Consider the following 16,776-nt stretch of genomic DNA (forward strand, 5'->3'; position numbering starts at 1 on the left):
CAGGGTAGGCCTATGAGTTGAGCATGTTTTGTTTCATACATGGTCCGTTGGTCTAGGGGTATGATACTCGCTTTGGGTGTGAGTGGTCCCGGGTTCAAATCCCGGACGGACCCGAGTTTTTGCAGAGGTAATTTAGTGACTATTTAAATGCAACTAACTACAGGGTAGGCCTATGAGTTGAGCATGTTTTATTTCATACATCGTCCGTTGGTCTAGGGGTATGATACTCGCTTTGGGTGCGAGTGGTCCCGGGTTCAAATCCCGGACGGACCCGTGTTTTTGCAGAAGTAATTTGGTGACTATTTAAAAGTAACTAGTTAAATTGTAGGACTACGAGCTGAGCATGTTTCAGTGTCATACTTCGTCCGTTGTTCTAGGGGTATGATACTCGCTTCGGGTGTGAGTGGTCCCGGGTTCAAATCCCGGACGGACCCGAGTTTTTGCAGAGGTAATTTAGTGACTATTTAAATGCAACTAACTACAGGGTAGGCCTATGAGTTGAGCATGTTTTATATCATACATGGTCCGTTGGTCTAGGGGTATGATACTCGCTTTGGGTGTGAGTGGTCCCGGGTTCAAATCCCGGACGGACCCGAGTTTTTGCAGAGGTAATTTAGTGACTATTCAAATGCAACTATTTATATTGTAGGCCTACGAGTTGAGCATGTTTCAGTGTCATACTTCGTCCGTTGTTCTAGGGGTATGATACTCGCTTCGGGTGTGAGTGGTCCCGGGTTCAAATCCCGGACGGACCCGAGTTTTTGCAGAGGTAATTTAGTGACTATTTAAATGCAACTAACTACAGGGTAGGCCTATGAGTTGAGCATGTTTTATATCATACATGGTCCGTTGGTCTAGGGGTATGATACTCGCTTTGGGTGTGAGTGGTCCCGGGTTCAAATCCCGGACGGACCCGAGTTTTTGCAGAGGTAATTTAGTGACTATTCAAATGCAACTATTTATATTGTAGGCCTACGAGTTGAGCATGTTTCAGTGTCATACATGGTCCGTGGGGCTAGGGGTATGATACTCGCTTCGGGTGTGAGTGGTCCCGGGTTCAAATCCCGGACGGACCCGAGTTTTTGCAGAGGTAATTTAGTGACTATTTAAATGCAACTAACTACAGGGTAGGCCTATGAGTTGAGCATGTTTTATTTCATACATCGTCCGTTGGTCTAGGGGTATGATACTCGCTTTGGGTACGAGTGGTCCCGGGTTCAAATCCCGGACGGACCCGAGTTTTTGCAGAGGTAATTTAGTGACTATTCAAATGCAACTAGTTATATTGTAGGCCTACGAGTTGAGCATGTTTCAGTGTCATACATGGTCCGTTGGTCTAGGGGTATGATACTCGCTTTGGGTGCGAGTGGTCGCGGGTTCAAATCACGGACGGACCCGAGTTTTGCAGAAGTAATTTGGTGACTATTTAAATGTAACTAGTTAAATTGTAGGACTACGAGCTGAGCATGTTTCAGTGTCATACTTCGTCCGTTGGTCTAGGGGTATGATACTCGCTTTGGGTGTGAGTAGTCCCGGGTTCAAATCCCGGACCGACCCGAGTTTTTGCAGAGGTAATTTAGTGACTATTTAAATGCAACTAACTACAGGGTAGGCCTATGAGATGAGCATGTTTTATTTCATACATGGTCCGTTGGTCTAGGGGTATGATACTCGCTTTGGGTGTGAGTGGTCCCGGGTTCAAATCCCGGACGGACCCGAGTTTTTGCAGAGGTAATTTAGTGACTATTTAAATGCAACTAACTACAGGGTAGGCCTATGAGTTGAGCATGTTTTATATCATACATGGTCCGTTGGTCTAGGGGTATGATACTCGCTTTGGGTGTGAGTGGTCCCGGGTTCAAATCCCGGACGGACCCGAGTTTTTGCAGAGGTAATTTAGTGACTATTCAAATGCAACTATTTATATTGTAGGCCTACGAGTTGAGCATGTTTCAGTGTCATACATGGTCCGTGGGGCTAGGGGTATGATACTCGCTTCGGGTGTGAGTGGTCCCGGGTTCAAATCCCGGACGGACCCGAGTTTTTGCAGAGGTAATTTAGTGACTATTTAAATGCAACTAGTTATATTGTAGGCCTACGAGTTGAGCATGTTTCAGTGTCATACTTGGTCCGTTGGTCTAGGGGTATGGTACTCGCTTCGGGTGTGAGTGGTCCAGGGTTCAAATCCCGGACGGACCCGAGTTTTTGCAGAGGTAATTTAGTGACTATTTAAATGCAACTAGTTATATTGTAGGCCTTCGAGTTGACCATGTTTCAGTGTCATACATGGTCCGTTGGTCTAGGGGTATGATACTCGCTTTGGGTGCGAGTGGTCGCGGGTTCAAATCCCGGACGGACCCGAGTTTTGCAGAAGTAATTTGGTGACTATTTAAATGTAACTAGTTAAATTGTAGGACTACGAGCTGAGCATGTTTCAGTGTCATACTTCGTCCGTTGGTCTAGGGGTATGATACGGACCCGAGGGTAGGCCTATGAGTTGAGCATGTTTTATTTCATACATCGTCCGTTGGTCTAGGGGTATGATACTCGCTTTGGGTACGAGTGGTCCCGGGTTCAAATCCCGGACGGACCCGAGTTTTTGCAGAGGTAATTTAGTGACTATTCAAATGCAACTAGTTATATTGTAGGCCTACGAGTTGAGCATGTTTCAGTGTCATACATGGTCCGTTGGTCTAGGGGTATGATACTCGCTTTGGGTGCGAGTGGTCGCGGGTTCAAATCACGGACGGACCCGAGTTTTGCAGAAGTAATTTGGTGACTATTTAAATGTAACTAGTTAAATTGTAGGACTACGAGCTGAGCATGTTTCAGTGTCATACTTCGTCCGTTGGTCTAGGGGTATGATACTCGCTTTGGGTGTGAGTAGTCCCGGGTTCAAATCCCGGACGGACCCGAGTTTTTGCAGAGGTAATTTAGTGACTATTCAAATGCAACTAGTTATATTGTAGACCTACGAGTTGAGCATGTTTCAGTGTCATACATGGTCCGTTGGTCTAGGGGTATGATACTCGCTTTGGGTGCGAGTGGTCGCGGGTTCAAATCACGGACGGACCCGAGTTTTGCAGAAGTAATTTGGTGACTATTTAAATGTAACTAGTTAAATTGTAGGACTACGAGCTGAGCATGTTTCAGTGTCATACTTCGTCCGTTGGTCTAGGGGTATGATACTCGCTTTGGGTGTGAGTAGTCCCGGGTTCAAATCCCGGACCGACCCGAGTTTTTGCAGAGGTAATTTAGTGACTATTTAAATGCAACTAACTACAGGGTAGGCCTATGAGATGAGCATGTTTTATTTCATACATGGTCCGTTGGTCTAGGGGTATGATACTCGCTTTAGGTGTGAGTGGTCCCGGGTTCAATTCCCGGACGGACCCGAGTTTTGGCAGAAGTAATTTAGTGAGGTACTTTCTTAGTTTGGAACGGCACCGCCAATCCAGGCGGAGCCTGAAGCATCTTCAGTTGGATGACGGTACCACCCTCAGCGATAGCCTCCGAGTGCGGGGCGAAGTCTTCCGCTATTTTAGTGATCTCTACCGACGGGCTCCGAGCGATGATTCCGTTACGGATCACTTTACGTCCTTCGTCAAGGACCGGCTGACACCTGACGACAGGGATCTGTGCGACGGCCCTGTTACGTGGCCCGACCTTACCGCCGCATTACGCGCGATGGCCGTTGGTCGTAGCCCAGGCACGGATGGGCTCACCGTCCGGTTTTGGCGGTTCGTCTTACCACTGATTAAGGACGAATTTTTGCGCCTTTTGATGTAAATCCATACCACGGGTCGGCTACCCCGGTCCATGACGTAGGGTATGGTGGTTTTATTGCCAAAGGAGGGAGATCCGTCGCTTCTTCGTAATTGGAGGCCGATTACGCTATTAAATACGGATCGAAAGCTCATTGCAAAGGTGTTTGCCTCTCGACTCTCGTTGATCGCACCGTCCGTCATTTCACCTTGTCAAACGGGCGCTATTCGTGGGCGCGACGTGTCCACGACGACTCGGTACGTGAGCGATGTGATGTCTTACTTACATCTGAAAAACCAGCCCGGTATACTATTGAAGATGGACCTGACAAAAGCGTTTGATTGTGTGGACTGGACTTTTCTGCTTCGCACACTTGCCTCGTTTGGTTTTGGCCCCGGGTTTCTGAAATGGATGGAGATTTTTCTCACCAGCAGCAGTACCACTATCAAAGTTAATGGCTTTCTCACCGACTTCTTCAGACTGGGTCGATCCGTTCGTCAAGGCTGCCCGCTGAGCCCGTTGCTGTATGCTTTTTCCACGGAACCCCTATGCTTAGCTCTCGATCAGTGCCCAAGTATTGACCGCATCCGGATTAAAAATACTGCTAGCCCAGTATTGTTTCAACACGTTGACGATAACACTTTGCTATTGGCATCTACGTCCGCCATATCGCACGTCGTTCGGCGTTATGAGGAGTATGGCCTGGCTTCCGGTGCAAAAATAAACCTTGACAAGAGTTCTGGCCAATGGATTGGCTCCTGGGCTACTAACGCGGCGACCACCATTTCCGGAGTGACGGTGTCTTCTTATCCCCGTAAGTTTCTAGGAGTTCATTTAACCCACGATTTGACCTTGTCGAATTCCCTGAATTGGGAGGATAAACTACCCGGGTTTATATCGATCCTTCGTGCCTGGAAACGCCGCCAGTTGACCGTTATAGGCAAGATACTTATCCTCAACTGTCTTGTCGCTTCAAAACTTTGGCATTTGGCGAGGGTTCTTCCTTGCCCTGCGTCCTTCCTATCCGAATTGAAGAAATTATTTTTGGAGTTTATTTGGGGTTCAACTTACCACGCGATTGACTACGTTACTCTTACACGTCCCAGGTCCGAGGGGGGCTTTGGCCTGGTGGATGTTGCTCTTAAATGTCAAGCCTTCCGCCTGCATGAGGCATATGGTCTTCTATTGGACGAGTTGCCCCCTTACGATCGGGCCATTCATATCTTACTGCTCAAGGAATATGGAGGTGGGCTTCTTCCTTGGTACCACGCCTTTCGCTTACCATTTCGACAAAGGTGCCTCGCTGCCACGCCGCCTCGTTATGGCGAAATATTGCGCAGTTGGTGGTCGTTTTTGCAAAACCGGACCTTGAACGTCGCACCGGTCACCAACCCTCTTGAAGAACCCCTCTTCTTTAATTCTCGCATACCGCTGCCTCCTACTTTTGGCCTCGAGCGTGTAGTACTGGCCCGCGCTGGGTTCCGCACCCTTCGCGATATCCACTATGGTGTCATACCGGGCTTCTTACCACCTGCCGCTATTTCGGAGCAATGTTTGCTGACTGATCCCTACACGGATGTTCCGACGCCTCGGTTGCACCGCTTATATGACGCGATAAAGACCAGTTTGCCTCCCGAGTGGGTACGCCTCTTCCTGCGTCCGGCGCCCCCTCTGGACCCGCAATGCGTTAAGGTACGGTTCATCTCGGGTGATGGCACGACGCGTCCGCTCTCGGTTGAATCCGTTGGTTCATTGTACCGCGCACTCCTGCCCCCAACCTTCGAATCTTCGGGCGAGCACAGGTGGAATCTTTTTTTACACGATCCACGGCCACGGGTAAAATTCAAGGACCTCACGAACAGTCATCTGGGTCCGGTGCTCTCGACTTGTAACTTGAAGATCCTCCACCAAGGCTTACCGGTGAAATCGCGGATTGTTCACGCGGGGCTCGTTCCAGACGCTACGTGCGTCTTTTGCCACGGCGCGGATGAGACTGTTGACCATTTGTTCCTTACCTGTCCAAAGTCCCGATCCCTTTGGGAGTCAATTTTCAATGCATTTTGTGTGTATACTTTTGATCCTGAGTTTAAATTTGATTGTACCAGATATAACTTAGTAATTTTTCATTGTTACGCGTCTAGAAACGATAAACCTCTCTTATTTTGGCAGGCTGCCTTGTTGTTAATTAGTATTGTTAAGTATGTCTTATGGAAGTATCGTTGTCAATTGGTTGTCAAAGCGGGCCTTGGTATCGTTGTGCCTTTTAGTGTTCCAGTTTTGCTTGCCAGGGTACGTTCCTTTGCCCACAAATATATTGCATTATTATTGCATCGTAACAAGTTTTCTAACTTAGCTACTACCGTAACAAGGTTGCAGATGTTGTTTTAATATTGTATAGTTAACTCCAGGAATTAATGCTGTAACTTAATCATTCTTTTAATTCAATTTAACCGTTATAACCACTTACATATTCCATTGTAATGTTTTCGATGCTTTTAATAAAAAAAAAAAAAAAAAAAAAAAAAAAAAAATACTCGCTTCGGGTGTGAGTGGTCCCGGGTTCAAATCCCGGACGGACCCGAGTTTTTGCAGAGGTAATTTAGTGACTATTTAAATGCAACTAACTACAGGGTAGGCCTATGAGTTGAGCATGTTTTGTTTCATACATGGTCCGTTGGTCTAGGGGTATGATACTCGCTTTGGGTGTGAGTGGTCCCGGGTTCAAATCCCGGACGGACCCGAGTTTTTGCAGAGGTAATTTAGTGACTATTTAAATGCAACTAACTACAGGGTAGGCCTATGAGTTGAGCATGTTTTATTTCATACATCGTCCGTTGGTCTAGGGGTATGATACTCGCTTTGGGTGCGAGTGGTTCCGGGGTCAAATCCCGGACGGACCCGAGTTTTTGCAGAAGTAATTTGGTGACTATTCAAATGCAACGAGTTAAATTGAAGGACTACGAGCTGAGCGTGTTTCAGTGTCATACTTCGTCCGTTGGTCTAGGGGTATGATACTCGCTTTGGGTACGAGTGGTCCCGGGTTCAAATCCCGGACGGACCCGTGTTTTTGCAGAAGTAATTTGTTGACTATTTAAAAGTAACCAGTTAAATTGTAGGACTACGAGCTGAGCATGTTTCAGTGTCATACTTCGTCCGTTGTTCTAGGGGTATGATACTCGCTTCGGGTGTGAGTGGTCCCGGGTTCAAATCCCGGACGGACCCGAGTTTTTGCAGAGGGAATTTAGTGACTATTTAAATGCAACTAACTAAAGGGTAGGCCTATGAGTTGAGCATGTTTTATTTCATACATGGTCCGTTGGTCTAGGGGTATGATACTCGCTTTGGGTGTGAGTGGTCCCGGGTTCAAATCCCGGACGGACCCGAGTTTTTGCAGAGGTAATTTAGTGACTATTCAAATGCAACTAGTTATATTGTAGGCCTACGAGTTGAGCATGTTTCAGTGTCATACATGGTCCGTGGGCCTAGGGGTATGATACTCGCTTCGGGTGTGAGTGGTCCCGGGTTCAAATCCCGGACGGACCCGAGTTTTTGCAGAGGTAATTTAGTGACTATTTAAATGCAACTAACTACAGGGTAGGCCTATGAGTTGAGCATGTTTTATTTCATACATGGTCCATTGGTCTAGGGGTATGATACTCGCTTTGGGTGTGAGTGGTCCCGGGTTCAAATCCCGGACGGGCCCGAGTTTTTGCAGAGGTAATTTAGTGACTATTTAAATGCAACTAGTTATATTGTAGGCCTTCGAGTTGAGCATGTTTCAGTGTCATACATGGTCCGTTGGTCTAGGGGTATGGTACTCGCTTCGGGTGAGAGTGGTCCCGGGTTGAAATCCCGGACGGACCCGAGTTTTTGCAGAGGTAATTTAGTGACTATTTAAATGCAACTAACTACAGGGTAGGCCTATGAGTTGAGCATGTTTTATTTCATACATGGTCCGTTGGTCTAGGGGTATGATACTCGCTTTGGATGTGAGTGGTCCCGGGTTCAAATCCCGGACGGGCCCGAGTTTTTGCAGAGGTAATTTAGTGACTATTTTAATGCAACTAGTTATATTGTAGGCCTTCGAGTTGAGCATGTTTCAGTGTCATACATGGCCGTTGGTCTAGGGGTATGGTACTCGCTTCGGGTGTGAGTGGTCCCGGGTTCAAATCCCGGATGGACCCGAGTTTTTGCAGAGGTAATTTAGTGACTATTTAAATGCAACTAACTACAGGGTAGGCCTATGAGTTGAGCATGTTTTATTTCATACATGGTCTGTTGGTCTTGGGGTATGATACTCGCTTTGGGTGCGAGTGGTCCCGGGTTCAAATCCCGGACGGACCCGTGTTTTTGCAGAAGTAATTTGGTACTATTTAAAATCAACTAGTTAAATTGTAGGACTACGAGCTGAGCATGTTTCAGTGTCATACTTCGTCCGTTGTTCTAGGGGTATGATACTCGCTTCGGGTGTGAGTGGTCCCGGGTTCAAATCCCGGACGGACCCGAGTTTTTGCAGAGGTAATTTAGTGACTATTTAAATGCAACTAACTACAGGGTAGGCCTATGAGTTGAGCATGTTTTATTTCATACATGGTCCGTTGGTCTAGGGGTATGATACTCGCTTTGGGTGTGAGTGGTCCCGGGTTCAAATCCCGGACGGGCCCGAGTTTTTGCAGAGGTAATTTAGTGACTATTTAAATGCAACTAGTTATATTGTAGGCCTTCGAGTTGAGCATGTTTCAGTGTCATACATGGCCGTTGGTCTAGGGGTATGGTACTCGCTTCGGGTGTGAGTGGTCCCGGGTTCAAATCCCGGACGGACCCGAGTTTTTGCAGAGGTAATTTAGTGACTATTTAAATGCAACTAACTACAGGGTAGGCCTATGAGTTGAGCATGTTTTATTTCATACATCGTCCGTTGGTCTAGGGGTAGGATACTCGCTTTGGTTGCGAGTGGTTCCGGGGTCAAATCCCGGACGGACCCGAGTTTTTGCAGAAGTAATTTGGTGACTATTCAAATGCAACGAGTTAAATTGAAGGACTACGAGCTGAGCATGTTTCAGTGTCATACTTCGTCCGTTGGTCTAGGGGTATGATACTCGCTTCGGGTGTGAGTGGTCCCGGGTTCAAATCCCGGACGGACCCGAGTTTTTGCAGAGGTAATTTAGTGACTATTTAAATGCAACTAACTACAGGGTAGGCCTACGAGTTGAGCATGTTTTATTTCATACATGGTCTGTTGGTCTTGGGGTATGATACTCGCTTTGGGTGCGAGTGGTCCCGGGTTCAAATCCCGGACGGACCCGTGTTTTTGCAGAAGTAATTTGGTGACTATTTAAAAGTAACTAGTTAAATTGTAGGACTACGAGCTGAGCATGTTTCAGTGTCATACTTCGTCCGTTGTTCTAGGGGTATGATACTCGCTTCGGGTGTGAGTGGTCCCGGGTTCAAATCCCGGACGGACCCGAGTTTTTGCAGAGGTAATTTAGTGACTATTTAAATGCAACTAACTACAGGGTAGGCCTATGAGTTGAGCATGTTTTATTTCATACATGGTCCGTTGGTCTAGGGGTATGATACTCGCTTTGGGTGTGAGTGGTCCCGGGTTCAAATCCCGGACGGGCCCGAGTTTTTGCAGAGATAATTTAGTGACTATTTAAATGCAACTAGTTATATTGTAGGCCTTCGAGTTGAGCATGTTTCAGTGTCATACATGGTCCGTTGGTCTAGGGGTATGGTACTCGCTTCGGGTGTGAGTGGTCCCGGGTTGAAATCCCGGACGGACCCGAGTTTTTGCAGAGGTAATTTAGTGACTATTTAAATGCAACTAACTACAGGGTAGGCCTATGAGTTGAGCATGTTTTATTTCATACATGGTCCGTTGGTCTAGGGGTATGATACTCGCTTTGGATGTGAGTGGTCCCGGGTTCAAATCCCGGACGGGCCCGAGTTTTTGCGGAGGTAATTTAGTGACTATTTAAATGCAACTAGTTATATTGTAGGCCTTCGAGTTGAGCATGTTTCAGTGTCATACATGGCCGTTGGTCTAGGGGTATGGTACTCGCTTCGGGTGTGAGTGGTCCCGGGTTCAAATCCCGGACGGACCCGAGTTTTTGCAGAGGTAATTTAGTGACTATTTAAATGCAACTAACTACAGGGTAGGCCTATGAGTTGAGCATGTTTTATTTCATACATCGTCCGTTGGTCTAGGGGTATGATACTCGCTTTGGGTGCGAGTGGTTCTGGGGTCAAATCCCGGACGGACCCGAGTTTTTGCAGAAGTAATTTGGTGACTATTCAAATGCAACGAGTTAAATTGAAGGACTACGAGCTGAGCATGTTTCAGTGTCATACTTCGTCCGTTGGTCTAGGGGTATGATACTCGCTTCGGGTGTGAGTGGTCCCGGGTTCAAATCCCGGACGGACCCGAGTTTTTGCAGAGGTAATTTAGTGACTATTTAAATGCAACTAACTACAGGGTAGGCCTACGAGTTGAGCATGTTTTATTTCATACATGGTCTGTTGGTCTTGGGGTATGATACTCGCTTTGGGTGCGAGTGGTCCCGGGTTCAAATCCCGGACGGACCCGTGTTTTTGCAGAAGTAATTTGGTGACTATTTAAAAGTAACTAGTTAAATTGTAGGACTACGAGCTGAGCATGTTTCAGTGTCATACTTCGTCCGTTGTTCTAGGGGTATGATACTCGCTTCGGGTGTGAGTGGTCCCGGGTTCAAATCCCGGACGGACCCGAGTTTTTGCAGAGGTAATTTAGTGACTATTTAAATGCAACTAACTACAGGGTAGGCCTATGAGTTGAGCATGTTTTATTTCATACATGGTCCGTTGGTCTAGGGGTATGATACTCACTTTGGGTGTGAGTGGTCCCGGGTTCAAATCCCGGACGGACCCGAGTTTTTGCAGAGGTAATTAAGTGAATATTCAAATGCAACTAGTTATATTGTAGGCCTACGAGTTGAGCATGTTTCAGTGTCATACATGGTCCGTGGGCCTAGGGGTATGATACTCGCTTCGGGTGTGAGTGGTCCCGGGTTAAAATCGCGGACGGACCCGAGTTTTTGCAGAGGTAATTTAGTGACCATTTAAATGCAACTAACTTCAGGGTAGGCCTATGAGTTGAGCATGTTTTATTTCATACATGGTCCGTTGGTCTAGGGGTATGATACTCGCTTTGGGTGTGAGTGGTCCCGGGTTCAAATCCCGGACGGACCCGAGTTTTTGCAGAGGTAATTTAGTGACTATTTAAATGCAACTAGTTATATTGCAGGCCTACGAGTTGAGCATGTTTCAGTGTCATACATGGTCCGTTGGTCTAGGGGTATGGTACTCGCTTCGGGTGTGAGTGGTCCCGGGTTCAAATCCCGGACGGACCCGAGTTTTTGCAGAGGTAATTTAGTGACTATTTAAAAGTAACTAGTTAAATAGTAGGACTACGAGTTGAGCATGCTTCAGTGTCATATTTCGTCCGTTGGTCTAGGGGTATGATACTCGCTTAGGGTGCGAGGGGTCCCCGGTTAAAATCCCGGACGGACCCGAGTTTTTGCAGAAGTAATTTAGTGACTATTTAAATGCAACTAACAACAGGGTAGGCCTATGAGTTGAGCATGTTTTATTTCATACGTGGTCCGTTGGTCTAGGGGTATGATGCTCGCTTTGGGTGTGAGTGGTCCCGGGTTCAAATCCCGGACGGACCCGAATTTTTGCAGAGGTAATTTAGTGACTATTTAAATGCAACTAGTTATATTGTAGGCCTACGAGTTGAGCATGTTTCAGTGTCATACATGATCCGTTGGTCTAGGGGTATGATACTCGCTTCGGGTGTGAGTGGTCCCGGGTTCAAATCCCGGACGGACCCGAGTTTTTGCAGAGGTAATTTAGTGACTATTTAAATGCAACTAACTACAGGGTAGGCCTATGAGATGAGCATGTTTTATTTCATACATGGTCCGTTGGTCTAGGGGTATGATACTCGCTTTGGGTGCGAGTGGTCCCGGGTTCAAGTCCCGGACGGACCCGTGTTTTTGCAGAAGTAATTTGGTGACTATTTAAAAGTAACTAGTTAAAGAGTAGGACTACGAGTTGAGCATGCTTCAGTGTCATATTTCCTCCGTTGGTCTAGGGGTATGATACTCGCTTAGGGTGCGAGGGGTCCCCGGTTAAAATCCCGGACGGACCCGAGTTTTTGCAGAAGTAATTTAGTGACTATTAAAATGCAACTAACAACAGGGTAGGCCTATGAGTTGAGCATGTTTTATTTCATACATGGTCCGTTGGTCTAGGGGTATGATGCTCGCTTTGGGTGTGAGTGGTCCCGGGTTCAAATCCCGGACGGACCCGAATTTTTGCAGAGGTAATTTAGTGACTATTTAAATGCAACTAGTTATATTGTAGGCCTACGAGTTGAGCATGTTTCAGTGTCATACATGATCCGTTGGTCTAGGGGTATGATACTCGCTTTGGGTGTGAGTGGTCCCGGGTTCAAATCCCGGACGGACCCGAGTTTTTGCAGAGGTAATTTAGTGACTATTTAAATGCAACTAACTACAGGGTAGGCCTATGAGATGAGCATTTTTTATTTCATACATGGTCCGTTGGTCTAGGGGTATGATATTCGCTTTGGGTGCGAGTGGTCCCGGGTTCAAATCCCGGACGGACCCGTGTTTTTGCAGAAGTAATTTGGTGACTATTTAAAAGTAACTAGTTAAATAGTAGGACTACGAGTTGAGCATGCTTCAGTGTCATATTTCCTCCGTTGGTCTAGGGGTATGATACTCGCTTAGGGTGCGAGGGGTCCCCGGTTGAAATCCCGGACGGACCCGAGTTTTTGCAGAAGTAATTTAGTGACTATTTAAATGCAACTATCTACAGGGTAGGCCTATGAGTTGAGCATGTTTTATTTCATACATGGTCCGTTGGTCTAGGGGTACGATACTCGCTTTGGGTGCGAGTGGTCCCGGGTTCAAATCCCAGACGGACCCGAGTTTTGCAGAAGTAATTTGGTGACTATTTAAATGTAACTAGTTAAATTGTAGGACTACGAGCTGAGCATGCTTCAGTGTCATATTTCGTCCGTTGGTCTAGGGGTATGATACTCGCTTAGGGTGCGAGGGGTCCCCGGTTAAAATCACGGACGGACCCGAGTTTTTGCAGAAGTAATTTAGTGACTATTTAAATGCAACTAACAACAGGGTAGGCCTATGAGTTGAGCATGTTTTATTTCATACATGGTCCGTTGGTCTAGGGGTATCATGCTCGCTTTGGGTGTGAGTGGTCCCGGGTTCAAATCCCGGACGGACCCGAATTTTTGCAGAGGTAATTTAGTGACTATTTAAATGCAACTAGTTATATTGTAGGCCTACGAGTTGAGCATGTTTCAGTGTCATACATGATCCGTTGGTCTAGGGGTATGATACTCGCTTCGGGTGTGAGTGGTCCCGGGTTCAAATCCCGGACGGACCCGAGTTTTTGCAGAGGTAATTTAGTGACTATTTAAATGCAACTAACTACAGGGTAGGCCTATGAGATGAGCATGTTTTATTTCATACATGGTCCGTTGGTCTAGGGGTATGATACTTGCTTTGGGTGCGAGTGGTCCCGGGTTCAAATCCCGGACGGACCCGTGTTTTTTAGAAGTAATTTGGTGACTATTTAAAAGTAACTAGTTAAATAGTAGGACTACGAGTTGAGCATGCTTCAGTGTCATATTTCCTCCGTTGGTCTAGGGGTATGATACTCGCTTAGGGTGCGAGGGGTCCCCGGTTAAAATCCCGGACGGAACCGAGTTTTTGCAGAAGTAATTTAGTGACTATTTAAATGCAACTAACAACAGGGTAGGCCTATGAGTTGAGCATGTTTTATTTCATACATGGTCCGTTGGTCTAGGGGTATGATGCTCGCTTTGGGTGTGAGTGGTCCCGGGTTCAAATCCCGGACGGACCCGAATTTTTGCAGAGGTAATTTAGTGACTATTTAAATGCAACTAGTTATATTGTAGGCCTACGAGTTGAGCATGTTTCAGTGTCATACATGATCCGTTGGTCTAGGGGTATGATACTCGCTTCGGGTGTGAGTGGTCCCGGGTTCAAATCCCGGACGGACCCGAGTTTTTGCAGAGGTAATTTAGTGACTATTTAAATGCAACTAACTACAGGGTAGGCCTATGAGATGAGCATGTTTTATTTCATACATGGTCCGTTGGTCTAGGGGTATGATACTCGCTTTGGGTGCGAGTGGTCCCGGATTCAAATCCCGGAAGGACCCGTGTTTTTGCAGAAGTAATTTGGTGACTATTTAAAAGTAACTAGTCAAATAGTAGGACTACGAGTTGAGCATGCTTCAGTGTCATATTTCGTCCGTTGGTCTAGGGGTATGATACTCGCTTAGTGTGCGAGGGGTCCCCGGTTAAAATCCCGGACGGACCCGAGTTTTTGCAGAAGTATTTTAGTGACTATTTAAATGCAACTATCTACAGGGTAGGCCTATGAGTTGAGCATGTTTTATTTCATACATGGTCCGTTTGTCTAGGGGTACGATACTCGCTTTGGGTGCGAGTGGTCCCGGGTTCAAATCCCGGACGGACCCGAGTTTTGCAGAAGTAATTTGGTGACTATTTAAATGTAACTAGTTAAATTGTAGGACTACGAGCTGAGCATGTTTCAGTGTCATACTTCGTCCGTTGGTCTAGGGGTATGATACTCGCTTCGGGTGTGAGTGGTCCCGGGTTCAAATCCCGGACGGACCCGAGTTTTTAAAGAGGTAATTTAGTGACTATTTAAATGCAACTAACTACAGGCTAGGCCTATGAGTTGAGCATGTTTTAATTCATACATGGTCCATTGGTCTAGGGGTATGATACTCGCTTTGGGTGTGAGTGGTCCCGGGTTCAAGTCCAGGACGGACCCGAGTTTTTGCAGAGGTAATTTAGTGACTATATAAATGCAACTAGTTATATTGTAGGCCTACGAGTTGAGCATGTTTCAGTGTCGTACATGGTCCGTTGGTCTAGGTGTATGATACTCGCTTCGGGTGTGAGTGGTCCCGGGTTCAAATCCCTGGCGGATCCGACTTATTGCAGAGGTAATTTAGTGACTATTTAAATGCAACTAACTACAGGGTAGGCCTATGAGTTGAGCATGTTTTATTTCATACATCGTCCGTTGGTCTAGGGGTATGATACTCGCTTTGGGTGCGAGTGGTCCCGGGTTCAAATCCCGGACGGACCCGAGTTTTTGCAGAAGTAATTTAGTGACTATTTAAATGCAACTAACAACAGGGTAGGCCTATGAGTTGAGCATGTTTTATTTCATACATGGTCCGTTGGTCTAGGGGTATGATGCTCGCTTTGGGTGTGAGTGGTCCCGGGTTCAAATCCCGGACGGACCCCCATTTTTGCAGAGGTAATTTAGTGACTATTTAAATGCAACTAGTTATATTGTAGGCCTACGAGTTGAGCATGTTTCAGTGTCATACATGATCCGTTGGTCTAGGGGTATGATACTCGCTTAGGGTGCGAGGGGTCCCCGGTTAAAATCCCGGACGGACCCGAGTTTTTGCAGAAGTAATTTAGTGACTATTTAAATGCAACTATCTACAGGGTAGGCCTATGAGTTGAGCATGTTTTATTTCATACATGGTCCGTTGGTCTAGGGGTATGATACTCGCTTTGGATGCGAGTGGTCCCGGGTTCAAATCCCGGACGCACCCGAGTTTTGCAGAAGTAATTTGGTGACTATTTAAATGTAACTAGTTAAATTGTAGGACTACGAGCTGAGCATGTTTCAGTGTCATACTTCGTCCGTTGGTCTAGGGGTATGATACTCGCTTCGGGTGTGAGTGGTCCCGGGTTCAAATCCCGGACGGGCCCGAGTTTTTGCAGAGGTAATTTAGTGACTATTTAAATGCAACTAACTACAGGGTAGGCCTATGAGTTGAGCATGTTTTATTTCATACATGGTCCGTTGGTCTAGGGGTATGATACTCGCTTTGGGTGTGAGTGGTCCCGGGTTCAAATCCCGGACGGGCCCGAGTTTTTGCAGAGGTAATTTAGTGACTATTTTAATGCAACTAACTACAGGGTAGGCCTATGAGTTGAGCATGTTTTATTTCATACATGGTCCGTTGGTCTAGGGGTATGATACTCGCTTTGGGTGCGAGTGGTCCCGGGTTCAAATCCCGGACGGACCCGAGTTTTGCAGAAGTAATTTGGTGACTATTTAAATGTAACTAGTTAAATTGTAGGACTACGAGTTGAGCATGTTTCAGTGTCATACTTCGTCCGTTGGTCTAGGGGTATGATACTCGCTTAGGGTGCGAGTGGTCCCGGGTTCAAATCCCGGACGGACCCGAGTTTTGCAGAAGTAATTTGGTGACTATTTAAATGTAACTAGTTAAATTGTAGGACTACGAGCTGAGCATGTTTCAGTGTCATACTTCGTCCGTTGGTCTAGGGGTATGATACTCGCTTCGGGTGTGAGTGGTCCCGGGTTCAAATCCCGGACGGACCCGAGTTTTTGCAGAGGTAATTTAGTGACTATTTAAATGCAACTAACTACAGGGTAGGCCTATGAGTTGAGCATGTTTTATTTCATACATGGTCCGTTGGTCTAGGGGTATGATACTCGCTTTGGGTGTGAGTGGTCCCGGGTTCAAATCCCGGACGGGCCCGAGTTTTTGCAGAGGTAATTTAGTGACTATTTAAATGCAACTAACTACAGGGTAGGCCTATGAGTTGAGCATGTTCTATTTCATACATGGTCCGTTGGTCTAGGGGTATGATACTCGCTTTGGGTGCGAGTGGTCCCGGGTTCAAATCCCGGACGGACTCGAGTTTTTGCAGAAGTAATTTGGTGACTATTCAAATGCTACGAGTTAAATTGTAGGACTACGAGATGAGCATGTTTCAGTGTCATACTTCGTCCGTTGGTCTAGGAGTATGATACTCGCTTTGGGTGCGAGTGGTCCCGGGTTCAATTCCCGGACGGACCCGAGTTTTGC

At 46.6% G+C, this 16,776-nt stretch overlaps 35 non-coding genes across 35 annotated transcripts; all 35 read left to right on the forward strand.

Moving 5' to 3' along the window:
- The first annotated feature begins 41 nt into the window (after positions 1-41).
- On the forward strand, positions 42-113 carry TRNAP-UGG (transfer RNA proline (anticodon UGG)). Its single transcript has one exon. It is a non-coding gene; the product is annotated as a tRNA-Pro (tRNA).
- A 409-nt stretch (positions 114-522) lies between these two features.
- TRNAP-UGG (transfer RNA proline (anticodon UGG)) lies at positions 523-594 on the forward strand. The gene has a single exon. It is a non-coding gene; the product is annotated as a tRNA-Pro (tRNA).
- Positions 595-843: 249 nt separating this feature from the next.
- Positions 844-915, forward strand: TRNAP-UGG (transfer RNA proline (anticodon UGG)). Its single transcript has one exon. It is a non-coding gene; the product is annotated as a tRNA-Pro (tRNA).
- Positions 916-1,645: 730 nt separating this feature from the next.
- Positions 1,646-1,717, forward strand: TRNAP-UGG (transfer RNA proline (anticodon UGG)). The gene has a single exon. It is a non-coding gene; the product is annotated as a tRNA-Pro (tRNA).
- An 88-nt stretch (positions 1,718-1,805) lies between these two features.
- Positions 1,806-1,877, forward strand: TRNAP-UGG (transfer RNA proline (anticodon UGG)). Its single transcript has one exon. It is a non-coding gene; the product is annotated as a tRNA-Pro (tRNA).
- A 250-nt stretch (positions 1,878-2,127) lies between these two features.
- Positions 2,128-2,199, forward strand: TRNAP-CGG (transfer RNA proline (anticodon CGG)). Its single transcript has one exon. It is a non-coding gene; the product is annotated as a tRNA-Pro (tRNA).
- A 1,124-nt stretch (positions 2,200-3,323) lies between these two features.
- TRNAL-UAG (transfer RNA leucine (anticodon UAG)) lies at positions 3,324-3,395 on the forward strand. Its single transcript has one exon. It is a non-coding gene; the product is annotated as a tRNA-Leu (tRNA).
- Positions 3,396-6,433: 3,038 nt separating this feature from the next.
- Positions 6,434-6,505, forward strand: TRNAP-UGG (transfer RNA proline (anticodon UGG)). Its single transcript has one exon. It is a non-coding gene; the product is annotated as a tRNA-Pro (tRNA).
- Positions 6,506-7,075: 570 nt separating this feature from the next.
- On the forward strand, positions 7,076-7,147 carry TRNAP-UGG (transfer RNA proline (anticodon UGG)). The gene has a single exon. It is a non-coding gene; the product is annotated as a tRNA-Pro (tRNA).
- A 570-nt stretch (positions 7,148-7,717) lies between these two features.
- On the forward strand, positions 7,718-7,789 carry TRNAP-UGG (transfer RNA proline (anticodon UGG)). Its single transcript has one exon. It is a non-coding gene; the product is annotated as a tRNA-Pro (tRNA).
- Positions 7,790-8,357: 568 nt separating this feature from the next.
- Positions 8,358-8,429, forward strand: TRNAP-UGG (transfer RNA proline (anticodon UGG)). The gene has a single exon. It is a non-coding gene; the product is annotated as a tRNA-Pro (tRNA).
- A 409-nt stretch (positions 8,430-8,838) lies between these two features.
- On the forward strand, positions 8,839-8,912 carry TRNAP-CGG (transfer RNA proline (anticodon CGG)). The gene has a single exon. It is a non-coding gene; the product is annotated as a tRNA-Pro (tRNA).
- A 407-nt stretch (positions 8,913-9,319) lies between these two features.
- Positions 9,320-9,391, forward strand: TRNAP-UGG (transfer RNA proline (anticodon UGG)). Its single transcript has one exon. It is a non-coding gene; the product is annotated as a tRNA-Pro (tRNA).
- A 249-nt stretch (positions 9,392-9,640) lies between these two features.
- TRNAP-UGG (transfer RNA proline (anticodon UGG)) lies at positions 9,641-9,712 on the forward strand. The gene has a single exon. It is a non-coding gene; the product is annotated as a tRNA-Pro (tRNA).
- A 409-nt stretch (positions 9,713-10,121) lies between these two features.
- On the forward strand, positions 10,122-10,195 carry TRNAP-CGG (transfer RNA proline (anticodon CGG)). Its single transcript has one exon. It is a non-coding gene; the product is annotated as a tRNA-Pro (tRNA).
- A 407-nt stretch (positions 10,196-10,602) lies between these two features.
- On the forward strand, positions 10,603-10,674 carry TRNAP-UGG (transfer RNA proline (anticodon UGG)). Its single transcript has one exon. It is a non-coding gene; the product is annotated as a tRNA-Pro (tRNA).
- A 249-nt stretch (positions 10,675-10,923) lies between these two features.
- On the forward strand, positions 10,924-10,995 carry TRNAP-UGG (transfer RNA proline (anticodon UGG)). Its single transcript has one exon. It is a non-coding gene; the product is annotated as a tRNA-Pro (tRNA).
- An 89-nt stretch (positions 10,996-11,084) lies between these two features.
- Positions 11,085-11,156, forward strand: TRNAP-CGG (transfer RNA proline (anticodon CGG)). The gene has a single exon. It is a non-coding gene; the product is annotated as a tRNA-Pro (tRNA).
- Positions 11,157-11,405: 249 nt separating this feature from the next.
- TRNAP-UGG (transfer RNA proline (anticodon UGG)) lies at positions 11,406-11,477 on the forward strand. Its single transcript has one exon. It is a non-coding gene; the product is annotated as a tRNA-Pro (tRNA).
- An 89-nt stretch (positions 11,478-11,566) lies between these two features.
- TRNAP-CGG (transfer RNA proline (anticodon CGG)) lies at positions 11,567-11,639 on the forward strand. The gene has a single exon. It is a non-coding gene; the product is annotated as a tRNA-Pro (tRNA).
- An 87-nt stretch (positions 11,640-11,726) lies between these two features.
- TRNAP-UGG (transfer RNA proline (anticodon UGG)) lies at positions 11,727-11,798 on the forward strand. Its single transcript has one exon. It is a non-coding gene; the product is annotated as a tRNA-Pro (tRNA).
- A 249-nt stretch (positions 11,799-12,047) lies between these two features.
- On the forward strand, positions 12,048-12,119 carry TRNAP-UGG (transfer RNA proline (anticodon UGG)). Its single transcript has one exon. It is a non-coding gene; the product is annotated as a tRNA-Pro (tRNA).
- A 249-nt stretch (positions 12,120-12,368) lies between these two features.
- On the forward strand, positions 12,369-12,440 carry TRNAP-UGG (transfer RNA proline (anticodon UGG)). The gene has a single exon. It is a non-coding gene; the product is annotated as a tRNA-Pro (tRNA).
- A 730-nt stretch (positions 12,441-13,170) lies between these two features.
- TRNAP-CGG (transfer RNA proline (anticodon CGG)) lies at positions 13,171-13,243 on the forward strand. Its single transcript has one exon. It is a non-coding gene; the product is annotated as a tRNA-Pro (tRNA).
- Positions 13,244-13,330: 87 nt separating this feature from the next.
- TRNAP-UGG (transfer RNA proline (anticodon UGG)) lies at positions 13,331-13,402 on the forward strand. Its single transcript has one exon. It is a non-coding gene; the product is annotated as a tRNA-Pro (tRNA).
- A 248-nt stretch (positions 13,403-13,650) lies between these two features.
- On the forward strand, positions 13,651-13,722 carry TRNAP-UGG (transfer RNA proline (anticodon UGG)). Its single transcript has one exon. It is a non-coding gene; the product is annotated as a tRNA-Pro (tRNA).
- Positions 13,723-13,811: 89 nt separating this feature from the next.
- On the forward strand, positions 13,812-13,884 carry TRNAP-CGG (transfer RNA proline (anticodon CGG)). The gene has a single exon. It is a non-coding gene; the product is annotated as a tRNA-Pro (tRNA).
- Positions 13,885-14,452: 568 nt separating this feature from the next.
- TRNAP-CGG (transfer RNA proline (anticodon CGG)) lies at positions 14,453-14,526 on the forward strand. Its single transcript has one exon. It is a non-coding gene; the product is annotated as a tRNA-Pro (tRNA).
- Positions 14,527-15,093: 567 nt separating this feature from the next.
- Positions 15,094-15,165, forward strand: TRNAP-UGG (transfer RNA proline (anticodon UGG)). The gene has a single exon. It is a non-coding gene; the product is annotated as a tRNA-Pro (tRNA).
- Positions 15,166-15,734: 569 nt separating this feature from the next.
- TRNAP-UGG (transfer RNA proline (anticodon UGG)) lies at positions 15,735-15,806 on the forward strand. The gene has a single exon. It is a non-coding gene; the product is annotated as a tRNA-Pro (tRNA).
- An 88-nt stretch (positions 15,807-15,894) lies between these two features.
- On the forward strand, positions 15,895-15,966 carry TRNAP-UGG (transfer RNA proline (anticodon UGG)). Its single transcript has one exon. It is a non-coding gene; the product is annotated as a tRNA-Pro (tRNA).
- Positions 15,967-16,054: 88 nt separating this feature from the next.
- TRNAP-AGG (transfer RNA proline (anticodon AGG)) lies at positions 16,055-16,128 on the forward strand. The gene has a single exon. It is a non-coding gene; the product is annotated as a tRNA-Pro (tRNA).
- An 86-nt stretch (positions 16,129-16,214) lies between these two features.
- Positions 16,215-16,288, forward strand: TRNAP-CGG (transfer RNA proline (anticodon CGG)). The gene has a single exon. It is a non-coding gene; the product is annotated as a tRNA-Pro (tRNA).
- Positions 16,289-16,374: 86 nt separating this feature from the next.
- TRNAP-UGG (transfer RNA proline (anticodon UGG)) lies at positions 16,375-16,446 on the forward strand. The gene has a single exon. It is a non-coding gene; the product is annotated as a tRNA-Pro (tRNA).
- An 88-nt stretch (positions 16,447-16,534) lies between these two features.
- TRNAP-UGG (transfer RNA proline (anticodon UGG)) lies at positions 16,535-16,606 on the forward strand. The gene has a single exon. It is a non-coding gene; the product is annotated as a tRNA-Pro (tRNA).
- The last annotated feature ends 170 nt before the right edge of the window (positions 16,607-16,776 follow it).

Source organism: Phalangium opilio, unplaced genomic scaffold (assembly GCF_054372755.1).
Source record: "Phalangium opilio isolate 3A_F unplaced genomic scaffold, DU_Popi_V2 ptg000094l_1, whole genome shotgun sequence".
In the NCBI taxonomy this organism is placed as follows: domain Eukaryota; kingdom Metazoa; phylum Arthropoda; class Arachnida; order Opiliones; family Phalangiidae; genus Phalangium; species Phalangium opilio.